The following is a 12,557-nucleotide window of genomic DNA, read 5'->3' on the forward strand; positions in this document are numbered from 1 at the left end:
AGCCACTGGGCCCAGCCCCAATAACCTCTTTGTTTTGTAAATTGCCCAGTCTCAGTTATGTCTTTATCAGCAGTGTGAAAACGGACTAATACAGTAAAGAATTGTGCTGCCTGGGTCTACCCTCCTCCATCACTAGTTCTGTAAGGGCTGTGTCTGTGTCTGCTGCTCTCTTTTCTCAAAAACATATGAGTGTTTATTGTGTACAAAGTGCTGTGCTCAGCACCATGGTGGCTAGGAAGGGAAATCAGACCCTTTCCGATACAGTTAAGGGGAAGTGTTAATTCACTGGAGTTTGGATCATCGTCTTGAAAGATGTGATCTCAAACATTGATAATCCTGAATGTTAAAGTCCCAAAAGATTAAAATCCCTAAAATCTAAATCCCTAATATCTAAAGTCCCTAAAATCACAATCACGGGATGGTTGCATTATATTAGGCAAAACTATTACCTTGTTGTTGTCTTTATTTGGAAATTAGATATGGTTTCTGGAGATGTGTCTTGGTACCAAGTTGACAAGGCGTGGACTTATGGACTTAATTTTAGGTATCGACTTGACTAGATGAACGGCTATCTAGAAACCTAATACAGCATTATTTTGTGTGTGTGTGTGTGAGGATGTTTCTAGAGGAGATCTGTGTGTGGGTCTGAGTGGAATAGGTGGGGAAGATCTGCCCTCAATGTAGGGGCAGGGGGCCAGGAGAAAACAAATACAGAAGGCAATTGGTCTCTCTCTGAGAGCTGGGACAGACTTTTCTGCTGCCTTGAGCATCAGAACTCCAGGCTTGCCAGCCTTTGGACTCTAGGACTTACACCAGTGGCCCCTGGGTCCTGGGGCTTTCTGCCTGAGTCATGCTACCAGCCTCCCAGGGTCTCCAGCTTGTAGACGGCCTGCTGCAAGACTTCTCAGCCACTGTAATCATGTGAGTCAATCCCTCTAATAAATCTCTCATATCTCTACATGCACATCCAATGGGTTCTATCTCTCTAGAGAACGCTGACTAATACAGATTTGGTATTAGGGAAACAGAATAGCATTTCTTTTTATTGTGTTTCTTACAACACAATGGAAGGGATCTGTGAAATTGTTCCCTCACAAAAAAGCCATGATAGTGAAGTGTATAAGGCTACTTGTAATCCCAGTACTCTAGGGAAGCTGAGGCAGGTGGATCACTTGAGGCCAGGAGTTCAAGACCAGCCTGGCCAACATGGTGAAACCCCATCTGTAGTAAAAATACAAAAAATTAGCTGGGCATGGTGGCATGTACCTGTCATCCCAGCTACTCAGGAGGCTGAGGTACGAGAATTGCTTGAACCTGGGAGGCAGAGGTTGCAGTGAGCCAAGATTGCACCATTGCACTCCAGCTTGGGCAACAGAGCGAGACTCTTTCTCAAAAGAATAAAAATAAAAAATAAAAAATGCATCATTTGACTGCATTGGCATTCCTTCCAGTTGATGACATTTTAGGAGCGTTTCATGAATTAAAGTCGCATTTTCCTGAAGAAGCCAGTGAAATCACTGACTGTTCAAAACTAATTATGTGCACAGTAGAATAAGAAGACACTTACACAATGGTGCTGCTGTTCAATCACCAGCATTATTTCTACCAAATCTGTGGTCTGTATATGAGTGGGTGTGGAATGAATTTCTGTGAGCCCAAAACACCATAAAAACATGGCACAGAAGATGGGAAAATTTGGAATATAAATAGTTCTACCATAAAGACACATGCATGTGTCATTGCAGTGTCATTGCAGCACTATTCACAATAGCAAAGACATGGTATCAACCTAAATGCCCATTAATGGCAGACTGGATAAAGGAGATGTAGCACATATACACCACGGAATACTATGCAGCCATTAAAAAAAGAGAGAGATTATGTCCTTTGCAGCATCATGGATGGAGCCAGAGGTCATTATCTTAAGTGAACTAATGCAGGAATAGAACATCAAATACCACATGTTCTCACTTATAAGTGGGAGCTAAACACTGAAAACACATGGACACAAAGAAGGGAGCAATAAACACCGGGGCCTGCCTGAGGGAGGAGCGAGAGGATAAAAAATGTATCTATCAGGTATTATGCTTGTTACTTGGGTGATGAAATAATGTGCACACCAGACCCCTGTGACATGAAATTTACGTATATAACAAACCTGCACAGGTACCCCTAAACTTAAAAAAAAAGTTAAAAAAAAAAGATGGGAACATTTAATAGGGAAGGCTCATGGCCATGTATATAGAATCACAGAAGAATTTCAGAAAGAGCAGTGCCACATAGGAAATGAGTGTGATGTATTCTCCAAGCAGAGCCATACGCTAAAAGAAAGAAAAAAACAGCTTTTCATTTTCATGCAAGACGTCAAATTATAGTGAATGATTGTGAAAGTTGGCCAGCTCTTATGGACCATCTCTGTGTAATTGCCCATAATCTATTCCTGTAATACAGTTTTCATATCATCTTCACATCATTTCCAATACTGGAATTGTGTAAAGACTTTTAGACAGTCCTAATTAGTTTCATGTGTTTTTGCAAATCTGACTCCACAAAAGTGCATTATCACAACGTGGACTTTGTAAGCGTAATGCGTGTATGTAAAAGCGTTGAAACTTCCTCAGTAAATGAAGAGAAGTCCTTTTTGTACATGTGCATTTGTGAAAGATAAAATTTCTCAAGATCTCGGTTCTTTGGTGACTGTATATGCAGTGGTGACCCATTGCAGTTTTTTATTGATCTTGTCAAAAGACTTAGTTTGTCTGTCATGGTATTTCAGATGGCCACAGTTAGAAAGCTGGGTGCACACAATTAACAACCATAGTGATATGCATTTGTACATTTCCCTTTTTGACCTATTTCTTTATGAATACAGTTCATCCGCACATAACTGTTACACTCGCGTGACTGTCATTAGTGTACCTGTTTATGCTTGCAAAAATGTGTACGTTTTTATTGCCTATCTTACTGTGTAAAGTGACCTGTAAAGTGTCCTGACATGTTTTGATATGTCTCTCAATTAAACTCCCTTTAAATCTATAAATAAATGTCTTTTAACGAATTTTAAAATGATTTTTTCAGAATTCTATTTTCAGGATTTTGATTTTTCAGGATTTCAACATTCAGAGTTATGGCATTTGGCGTTGTGCCTTGCAGGATTATGATCAGTTCCCAATTCACTACATTCCTCAACACTCTTTTTCAGAGAAGAATGGAAACCCAACTCTTAGTGGCTTCAAAACAAAAGGGAGTTCATTGGCTTATGTGACTGAAAAGTCCATGGGTAGTTCAGCTTTAGGTATGGCTGGATCCAGGGGCTCAAATAATGTTCTCAGAATCTATGTCTGTCTGAGAATACATTCTGGAGGAAGGAAGAAAAAAAAGAAGGAAGGGAGGAAGAGAGGGAGGGAGGTAGGAAGAAGGTGTCCACTGCAGATATGCCCAGAAATAATTACACTATAAGGAAGACAGTGTTAAGTGATATGAGAGGGCTCAGTGAAACGAGGGTTTTGGAAGATGGAGGAATTAATGCACTCATATATTTATTCATTTATTTATTCAGGTCTTAAACAATGAAGTTCTAGGCTTCACACTGAACTAGGCCTATGGCTCCAGAGACGAAGACCAAGTCCTTGCTTTCAGGGAACGTCCACCCTCTGCTGGGGAAGGCAGGTAGGTAAAGAGACAATTGCTAATTTGTACAGAGCCACAGGGATGCATAGGGCACACTGAAAGCTCATTTCCTACTGAGGGATCTGGGAAGCTTCTTGGAAGCGTGCACTGCGACCTGAAGAGTAAAAACGGCAGAGAAGGGAGTTGAAGCAAAGGGAAGAGCATAAGTCAAAGCCTAGAGGCTGGATTCAGAGCCACTCAGAGGGGTGAGATTGGGTGGATGATTGGGCCTCAGTTTTTCTATTTGTACAATAAAGGGGTTAGGTAACTTGCTGCTGGGGAAGGAAAGGGGAAAACAATCCCTCACACACGCAGACACATACGCGCACACACGCACATGCACACACACGCACACGCAGACACGCGCACACACATGCACACACACAGACACGCATGCACACACGCACACATGTGCGCACACACATGCACACGCATACGCAGACACACATGCACACACACGCGCACACACACGCACACACACATGCACACACACATACACAGATGCAGAGACTGTGGCTGTTTCAGCCTTAGAGGGGTAAGACACGACTCACTTCTAGGTGACTTTATTGACTCAAAAGTAAGGCCTCTTGGGCCCAGCCTCCAGAAGGAGAGAAAGAATGAAATGATCCACAGCATACAGTAACAGCAATTTATGTTTTCATCTAAAAATAGTATTTATTGTTTGAATAGATAATATCTATACATTGTCACCATCACAGAGGTACAAAGGTGTTCTGTGAAGAGTAACTTCCCTTCTAACCCCGCTCTCTTATCAACCCAAGTCCGCTCCCCAGAGAAAATCACTCTAAACTTTTTATATAGACTTCTGGAGAGTCTGTGCAAATGCAAGCACATACACTTACAAGTATACGTATGTACAGTCCCTGCATTTTGGGGGTACAGATTGGGGTGTACTATTCACATTCTTATGCACCTTACTTCATTTGCTTAATAACAGCTATTGGCTATTGGAGTGTATCATTCTACAGTGGGCTGCCTCATTCTTTGAATGGTTGGATAGGGTTCCACTGCATGGATGTGCAATAAGTCATGCAACCCATCCTATAAGGATGAGCACTTTGAGGATGCTATTGTGCTAAAAGATTCCTTTAACACAAATAAAAGATAGAAATTAGAAAAGATAGAAGTAAAATTCTTTGCGATTACAAACAATGCTGCAAAGCCTGTCCTGGTCTTTGTGTCATTTCTACATGGGGCTGCCTCTGTTGGACAGAGGCGTAGAAGAGCGATTGTTGGATCAAAGTCCTTGTGCATTTGCGATTCTCATAGATATTGCTCTATCCCCTGTTAGCCACCTCCCTCATGGAGGTTGTAACCATTGTGTACTCCCACCTGCAATGTACAAGAGGCCTGTGTCACAGAAATTTTGAGTTTCTCCAGGCAGCCTGGGAGAGAGAGTAAGGGGATGAGAAGCTGGGGAAGAGGGCAGGGCATGGGGAGAAAGGAGGACATCCTTTGAAGGAGGAGGCCTGGGAACTGTAGGAGGCTGAGGCCTAATGTGAGACAAGGCCAATGAAAAGTTCCTGAGGTCATGACAGTGACCTTTAGGCTTGCAGAGCTTATAGCCAATGGTGAAGTCGTGGACGCCGGTCAGTCACTCTCCTCCACTGCACACGAGTCAGTCACCCTCCTCCACTGCACTCGGGTCAATCACCCTCCTCCACTGCACTCGGGTCAGTCACCCTCCTCCACTGCACGCCGGCCAGTCACCCTCCTCCACTGCACGCCGGCCAGTCACCCTCCTCCACTGCACGCCGGCCAGTCACCCTCCTCCACTGCACGCCGGCCAGTCACTCTCCTCCACTGACAGCTCAGTGATGGGCCTGCCATGCTTCCAGCATTGCATTCCCAGGAATGACACTTGAGAGATGAAGGAGAGGTGCTTAGGGGGCCCAGTGGGTGGAGGAATGGGTAGTAGCCTCAGAGACAAGAGCCCCAATCAGGAGCCAGCACTGTGAAACAGCAGGCTGTGCCGAGGACTAATTTAGGAGAAACTTAAGCCCCCTAAAACTCTAAAATTGGGAAGAATTCCCTGCACTCTCTGATTGTGTGGGTTGGGAACCGAAGCCATTTTATCTTGGTGTTAAAGGAAAGAGACTTTGTGCCTGGGGCAGACAGTCACTTGGTGACACCCCCGTGGCTGAGGTTCTTCATGCCTCTAAGCCTGGGTGTCTTTCTCCCTGCTCTTCCCAGTCCCGACAGGCTGGGACCGTCCCACCCAGAGTTAAGAGGCTTTGTGTTCAAAATCCTGGTCCAACGCTGGGTGCGGTGGCTCACGTCTGTAATCCCAGCAGTTTGGGAGGCCAAGACGAGCAGATCACCTGAGGTCAGGAGTTCAAGACCAGTCTGGCCAACGTGGTGAAATCCCATCTCTACAAAAATACAAAAATTAGCTGGGAATGATGGCGGGTCCCTGTAATCCCAGCTACTCAGGAGGCTGAGGTGGGAGAATCGCTTGAACCCGGGAGGTGGAGATTGCAGTGAGCTGAGATAGTGCCATTGTACTCCAGTCTGGGTGACAGAGTCAGATTCTCTCAAAACAAAACAAAACAAAACACAAAGAAAAAACTCCCCACAAAAAACCAAAATCCTGGTCCAGGGGTCCCAACCCGTTTTGATCATAAACCCCTAACAATAAATAACAGTTTATTAAAAAATTTTAATTTAAAGTTATTTTTAAAAATAAATCTTTATTTATAAATTCTATAAAGAGCTATTACACTAATATGTTCCTTGAACACAAATAAAAAATAGAAATGAGAAAAGACAGAGGTAAAAATAGAAGACCTGATAGTCTTCCTAAGCCTCAAATGACACCTTACTTTGGAAATCACTTACCTAGCTTTAAGTGTTTACAGAGCTGGGTTGGCGAAGGGACTTGGAGGGCCTTATGTATCTCTGTGTGTGTGTGTGTGTGTGTGTGCGTGTGTGTGCGTGCTAACTCAGGGATGGAGGTGCTGTGAGATTTGGAAAACTTGGGACATGATGAGGGTTTGGGTGTGTTTCCTTAAGCAGTGGGGGCCCAGGCTGAGCTTGCAACAGAGCCCTGAATGAGGAGGGGGGTGTGACTATGTGGTAGCTGGGCTGGGCCTTAAGCCTCTGGGCCTGGGAGAGTCTTCACAAGACCCTTGTATCCCAGATTGGCTGTATGAGACTAGGAGCCTTTCATCTTCATAATGATCCCATTCTGCCCCCGACCAGTCCCCACCTGTTGCCTCCTTAGATCATGAGCTTAACTATAGTGACGTACAAAGAGATGGAGCCAGGCCCCTGACCCATCTTTCCCCAGGGACAGGGAGGGGGGGTCACTAATACCACTATTGCAGGGGAATTCAATTTGATGTGGATGACTGGAGTAATATGATAAGTATTTCACCTGCTTCCCGTAGAACAAATTCATATTCACCACCCATGTATGAAAGGGTTATGGCACCAAAGACGTTATTAGAAATGATTTCCAACTGGGAGCAACTCGGTTAGTGGGATTAGGGAAAATTACTTAAATATCCCCTTCCAGGCCTTGGCTGAAGTTGACTCTGTTTGTCCTCATCTCCCTTCCCTGCCTTGAGGCCCCAACTCTGCCTGTGTCTCCAGGTCTGATACTCCTCAGCCATGCTCAGGGCTGCAGCCTGACTCCAAGCCTTCGTAAACCACTCAGGACCGTTAAACAAATCCTATAATTAGAAGCCAGGTTGCATTAACAAAGTGAAAAATGTAACATTACCATCTGTTTGTTCACTGGATGCTCAGCTCATGTCCCATGATCCAGAGGATTTGTGACCTTGGGTTTCCAAGAAGCCTTAATAAGGTAATGTTTATAGGACTCTTAACTTTACAGCTCTGCTGGAGTACAACTCTGTGAAATGAGGACAAGCCATAATTCCAGGAGATCCCCTCCTCCCCATCCCAGTGCTGAAGAATGTTGTCCTCTTATGTAGTACATGGAAAGCCCCATGACTGGGATTAAAGGAAGTAGATTCTGGTCCCAACTCTGACACTAAATTGCTGTGTGACACTGTATCAGTCTCTTTTCCTCTCTGGACTTCTGTTTTCCCATCTGTAAAAGAGAGGAGATGATGGGTCTTGCTCTAAAAGTCCCCTCCAATTCTGACATTCCAGTTTGATTTCTCTGTCTCTCTGCCATTGAGTTTTATATCAAGCAAAGATTCTTTTCCAAATTTGATCTTCCTTTTTTGGACTTCTTAAAAAGACTTGGTAATGAAAGTTGAACTGGATAAATCTAGTTTGGGGTTAGCAAGACACATAGACCTTTTTCTGCCTCAGCTTTGAATCTCTCCAATGGGATAAAAATGCGTCAAAAATAGTACGACAATGACAATTAGGAAGAGACAATTCCATAACTCTTCAAAGTAATTAAACTGGTTAAAGCAAGGAACAGTGGAAAGAACCAGGGTTGTTCTCTCTGGAGATGGTAGCCACAATTAAGTGAATAGAATATTCTGCCAACTTTCTATCAGCTGACATTTATTGAGTTCTTCCTGTGAACTAGACTTTATGTTATGGGCTTATACCCATCCTCTCAGCCTCATAGCAAACCTGTGAAGTCAGTACTTTCTCATTGTCCTCATTTAACAGATGAGGAACTGACAATTAAGGGGATGAATTTGCTCAAAGGAAATATGTGGCTGGGGCAGAGCCTCCAGAACCTGATTTTTGACCTCTGCAGATCTGTTGTCTACAGAACTCTGACTCTGTTTTTGCACTTGTGAAAGCAAGTGTTGTGATGAAGTTTCCGTCACCATGTCTCTGCATGATTCTGATAAGCACAGCATGCCCTGCTAGCCTGCACAGGCTATGTAACATAGGAGATAAGGACACTTTTGCTGGGCTGAGCCTCTTAGATTTGGAGGTTGCTTGTTACTGCAGTGCAACTTGGCCTATACTGACTGATACTGCTTGCCTTGGGGCCAAGGGAACAGTTTTGCTCTGTATATTCACAAAGAGCCAGTTTGCAGTCAGCAGATGGAAGATGCAGGGAGACAGACATTTAAAACAACTAAAAAAAGGCTGGGGAGCATATACGATAGTATCATTGAGAAGCTAGCACAATGATCCTGATGGTCCTGTTGAGCTTGAGAGTCTAAGAAATTGACTAAAAAATGAGAAGATTTGTAGGTGATTCTGGAATGCCAGGGTCAGAGCTAGCTCTGTGGTTGAGATAATGGGATAGAATACAACGGAATCCCAATATGGAAGACAAGAATTTATGAACATAGCCATGTGCTGGCCAGACTGAAGGGCCAAACAATCCTAGGTTTTTCTAAGAGCACACTACTGGGGAGAGAAAGATCAGGGTCAGCCTGACCCCTGAATTCTCTCCAGAGCTGACTCAGAAAACTTATCCCTCTGGCATGGAGCCCTCTCACCAGACACATTTCTCTCCAATGTAGATTTGTCCATAAAGCACAGCTGACCATGGCAGAAATAACTTGAATAGCCTTTGGTGCTCTGTGTCTGCTACCTAATGACAGGCACCCACCTCTAACTGCTGCTGGTTCCAGTGCTCATTCACTTTCCCTAAGCTGAGGCAAAGGTTAGGGTAGCTGATGGTTAAAGGGACCTCAGGATGCCAACTTACATCCCAAGCTCTGTCCCTTTTCTCCTCACTGTATGGCCTCAATTTCTTCTTCTGTAAAATATTTACATTCACGTGTTGATCCAGGAAGTAAATAAAGTCATGGATGTAAAAGTATTCTTCTTTCCTTTTTTTTTTTTTTTTTTTTTTTTGAGACAGGGTCATGCTTTGTCACCCAGGCTGGAGTGCTGTGGTGTGATCTCGGCTCACTGCAGCCTTGACCTATCGGGATCAAGTGATCCTCTCGCCTCTCAGCCTCCTGAGTAGCTGGGACTACAGATGCATGCCACCAAGCCTGGCTAATTTTTAAATTATTTTTTGTAGAGACGAGGATCTCGCTATGTTGCCAGAACTCATCTTGAACTCCTGACCTCAAGCAATTCTCCTGCCTCGGCCTCTCAAAGTGTTGAAATGACAGGCATAAGCCACGGCGCCTGAGCTAAAATTGTTTTTCAAATTGTAGAGTGCTTCAGGGGTAACCCTTTTACCATCACGCAATTGTCATCAGCATCTGTGTGGGTCCTTGGCTGGACACCTTCCATCTCCCACAGCCATAAACCTTGAAGCTGCCTTCTCACATTAGAGCAATTACCGAGGCTTGTTTCCTGGGAACCAGACTTTGGAAATGGTCAGATTCCACACTAACCGTTTCTTCCTTTTTCCTCACAATATTTATGAGAACTGACCTTCTAATGGAAATTTGGCAAGATTTCACATTCTGGAGACATTGTACCTTCCTCCACATGCCCCGAGGGCTGAGGTCATGGGCTTCCCAGAAGATCCAGCAGTTCCCATGCATGCAGGAGGTGCATAGGACTGAGAGGAGAGGGGCCCAGCAAGAGCCCCTGAGCTGTGGGCTGGTCCTAAAATATTGATACTGTTAGATTCCCCATCCTGCATTAGAACATAAGCTCAGGAATAGGCCAGGCACAGTGGCTCATGTCTGTAATCCCAGCACTTTGGGACGCTGAGGCGGGTAGATCAGTTGAGTTCAGGAGTTCAAGACCAGCCTGGCCAACATGATGAAACCCTATCTGTACTAAAAATTCAAAAATTAGCCAGGCATGGTGGTGCATGCCTGTAACCTCAGCTACTTGGGAGGCTGAGGCATGGGAATCGCTTGAACCCAGGAGGCAGAGGTTGCAGTGAGCCAAGATTGCACCACCGTGCACTCCAGCCTGGTGACACAAGAACTGTTTTAGTTCTTCACCACTATATCCCCAGTGCCTGGCACATAGTAGGTGCTCAATATATATTTGTGAAATGAATGGAATGAACCCTCCTCAATAACTCTCAAAGGCCCTTCATTGTCCATAGGCTAATTCCTTGAAGGTCACAGCTCATAGAAACTTACAGAACATCCTAGGCAAGATATTTAAACCTCCACCAGAAGCAGCTTCTCAACATTGCCTCCTAACAGTTCAGGCCACAGAGATAAGCTTCTGCAGAAAGGCCAGGGGGAGATTCGAGCCATTGAGTTTTCTAGGGGTCAGGAGGATGAGGATAGAGGCCTTGGCTATGGCCATCAAGGGTGATGTGATGTGTCTCAGAGTTGCTGCCTGTGCTCTAAGTGTTGTGTGCAGCTTTCAGGACAATCCTCTGCTAATCCTGCCCTAATCGCAAGCTGGCCCCAAGCTCCCTGAGCCAGGCGCTGAGAGCTGCATCTGTGAGTAAGACATGCTCACTGTCTGTGAACAGCTCCTACCTGATGGCTCTTGAAACAATAACAAAACACACACATACAAGACACCACCCACAAATTTGCACTCACACAATACATCAAAACAACCACAATAAAAACAGCACTCTCTGACCCAATAACAGAAGCCAATATGCAAGGCAGAGTTTGATAAGTACCACTGGTTTGTAGCTTAATGTTTGGGGTGCAGGCCTTTGAACCCAACCTGTAAAAGAAGCCCTTTCTGCCCTACCCATGAGCCCCTGCCACCCATGAGCCCCCAGGACTCCTCTCCCTACACAGCTGCTGGGAGATGTTGACGTTTTCTTCTCACGTCCCCACAGATGTGGCCTCTTCCTCTGCCAGGAGCAGCTCTGGGGGGCTGAAGAGGACATTTCTTGTTCTGTACCCGTTTCCTGCTTCTGCCGAGGGCAGGGTTGGGGCCTTCCACCCAAAACAGACCCAGACCCACCTAGCCAGAGGAGACGCTGACAGCTTTGGGGGAAAAGTCAGAATTCCGGATCTTGTGAATCCAGACGTCCTGTAAACTCTGAGCAGAGGATAAACATCCCCCGGGACTGAGGGGAGGACACTCCAGTGGGCAGGGGGCCTGGCGCCTCTGTCTGCCCTGGAGACAGGCTGTTTATTCCACGTCCTCCACAGGCTCTCTTGCACTCCTTCCTGTCCCAGGTCTGGGTGAGTTACAGCAGGCCTGACAGCCCCACGTGGGGGCCTGGGACCTTTCAAGGCTAGAAGGGAACTTTAAAAGCTCAAAAACTGGCCGTGTACGGTGGCTCACGCCTGTAATCCCAGCACTTTGGGAGGCCGAGGCAGATCATGAGGTCAGGAATTTTTTTTGTTTTTTTGAGACAGAGTTTCATTCTTGTTGCCCAGGCTAGAGTGCAATGACACAATCTTGGCTCACTGCAACCTCTGCCTCCCAGGTTCAAGCGATTCTCCTGCCTCAGCCTCCTGAGTAGCTGGGATTACAGGCATGCGCCACCACGTCCAGCTAATTTTGTATTTTTAGTAGAGATGGGGTTTCTCCATGTTGGTCAGGCTGGTCTCGAACTCGAGGTCAGGAATTTAAGACCAGCCTGGTCAACATGGTGAAACCCCGTTTCTACTAAAAATATAAAAATTAGCTGGGCATGGTGGCGCATGCCTATAATCCTAGCTACTTGGGAGGCTAAGGCAGGAGAATTGCTTAACGGGGACCTGGGAGGTGGAGGCTGCAGTGAGCTGAGATCATGCCACTGCACTCCAGCCTGGGCTACAGAGCGAGACTCCATCTCAAAAAAAAAAAAAAAAAAAAGCTCAACAACCCCTCCACCCCACAACACACACCTGGGCCACTCCTTCCTCTTCTGGAATCTCCTGGCTAGTGTTCTGCTCTCTGCTGATAGAGAGATCAGTCTTTTCCAGGGCAGTCCATTTTATTTCTGGGAATCTCTGGCAGTTAGAAAGAGCTAGAACTGAGCTGACTAGAATTGCTCTGTGCCACCTGATTGGGAAGAACTAAGGACAATGCATACAACAAAATAATAGCAGGGCCATTCCCTGTGCCAGGCACTTGCCACATATAATCTTGTT

At 45.4% G+C, this 12,557-nt stretch overlaps 1 protein-coding gene across 2 annotated transcripts in view; it reads left to right on the forward strand.

Annotated features, from left to right (window-relative positions):
• IL17B (interleukin 17B) overlaps positions 1 to 12,557 on the forward strand; it is a 47,627-nt gene that overhangs the window by 24,558 nt on the left and 10,512 nt on the right. For both annotated transcript variants that reach the window (XM_055285709.1, XM_063643222.1), the window contains exon 2: positions 3,560 to 3,669. The gene's annotated coding sequence lies outside the window, so the exon portion shown is untranslated. The remainder of the gene's footprint in view (positions 1 to 3,559; positions 3,670 to 12,557) is intronic.

The sequence above is a fragment of the Symphalangus syndactylus genome, chromosome 7, assembly GCF_028878055.3.
Source record: "Symphalangus syndactylus isolate Jambi chromosome 7, NHGRI_mSymSyn1-v2.1_pri, whole genome shotgun sequence".
Classification (NCBI taxonomy): Eukaryota; Metazoa; Chordata; class Mammalia; order Primates; family Hylobatidae; genus Symphalangus; species Symphalangus syndactylus.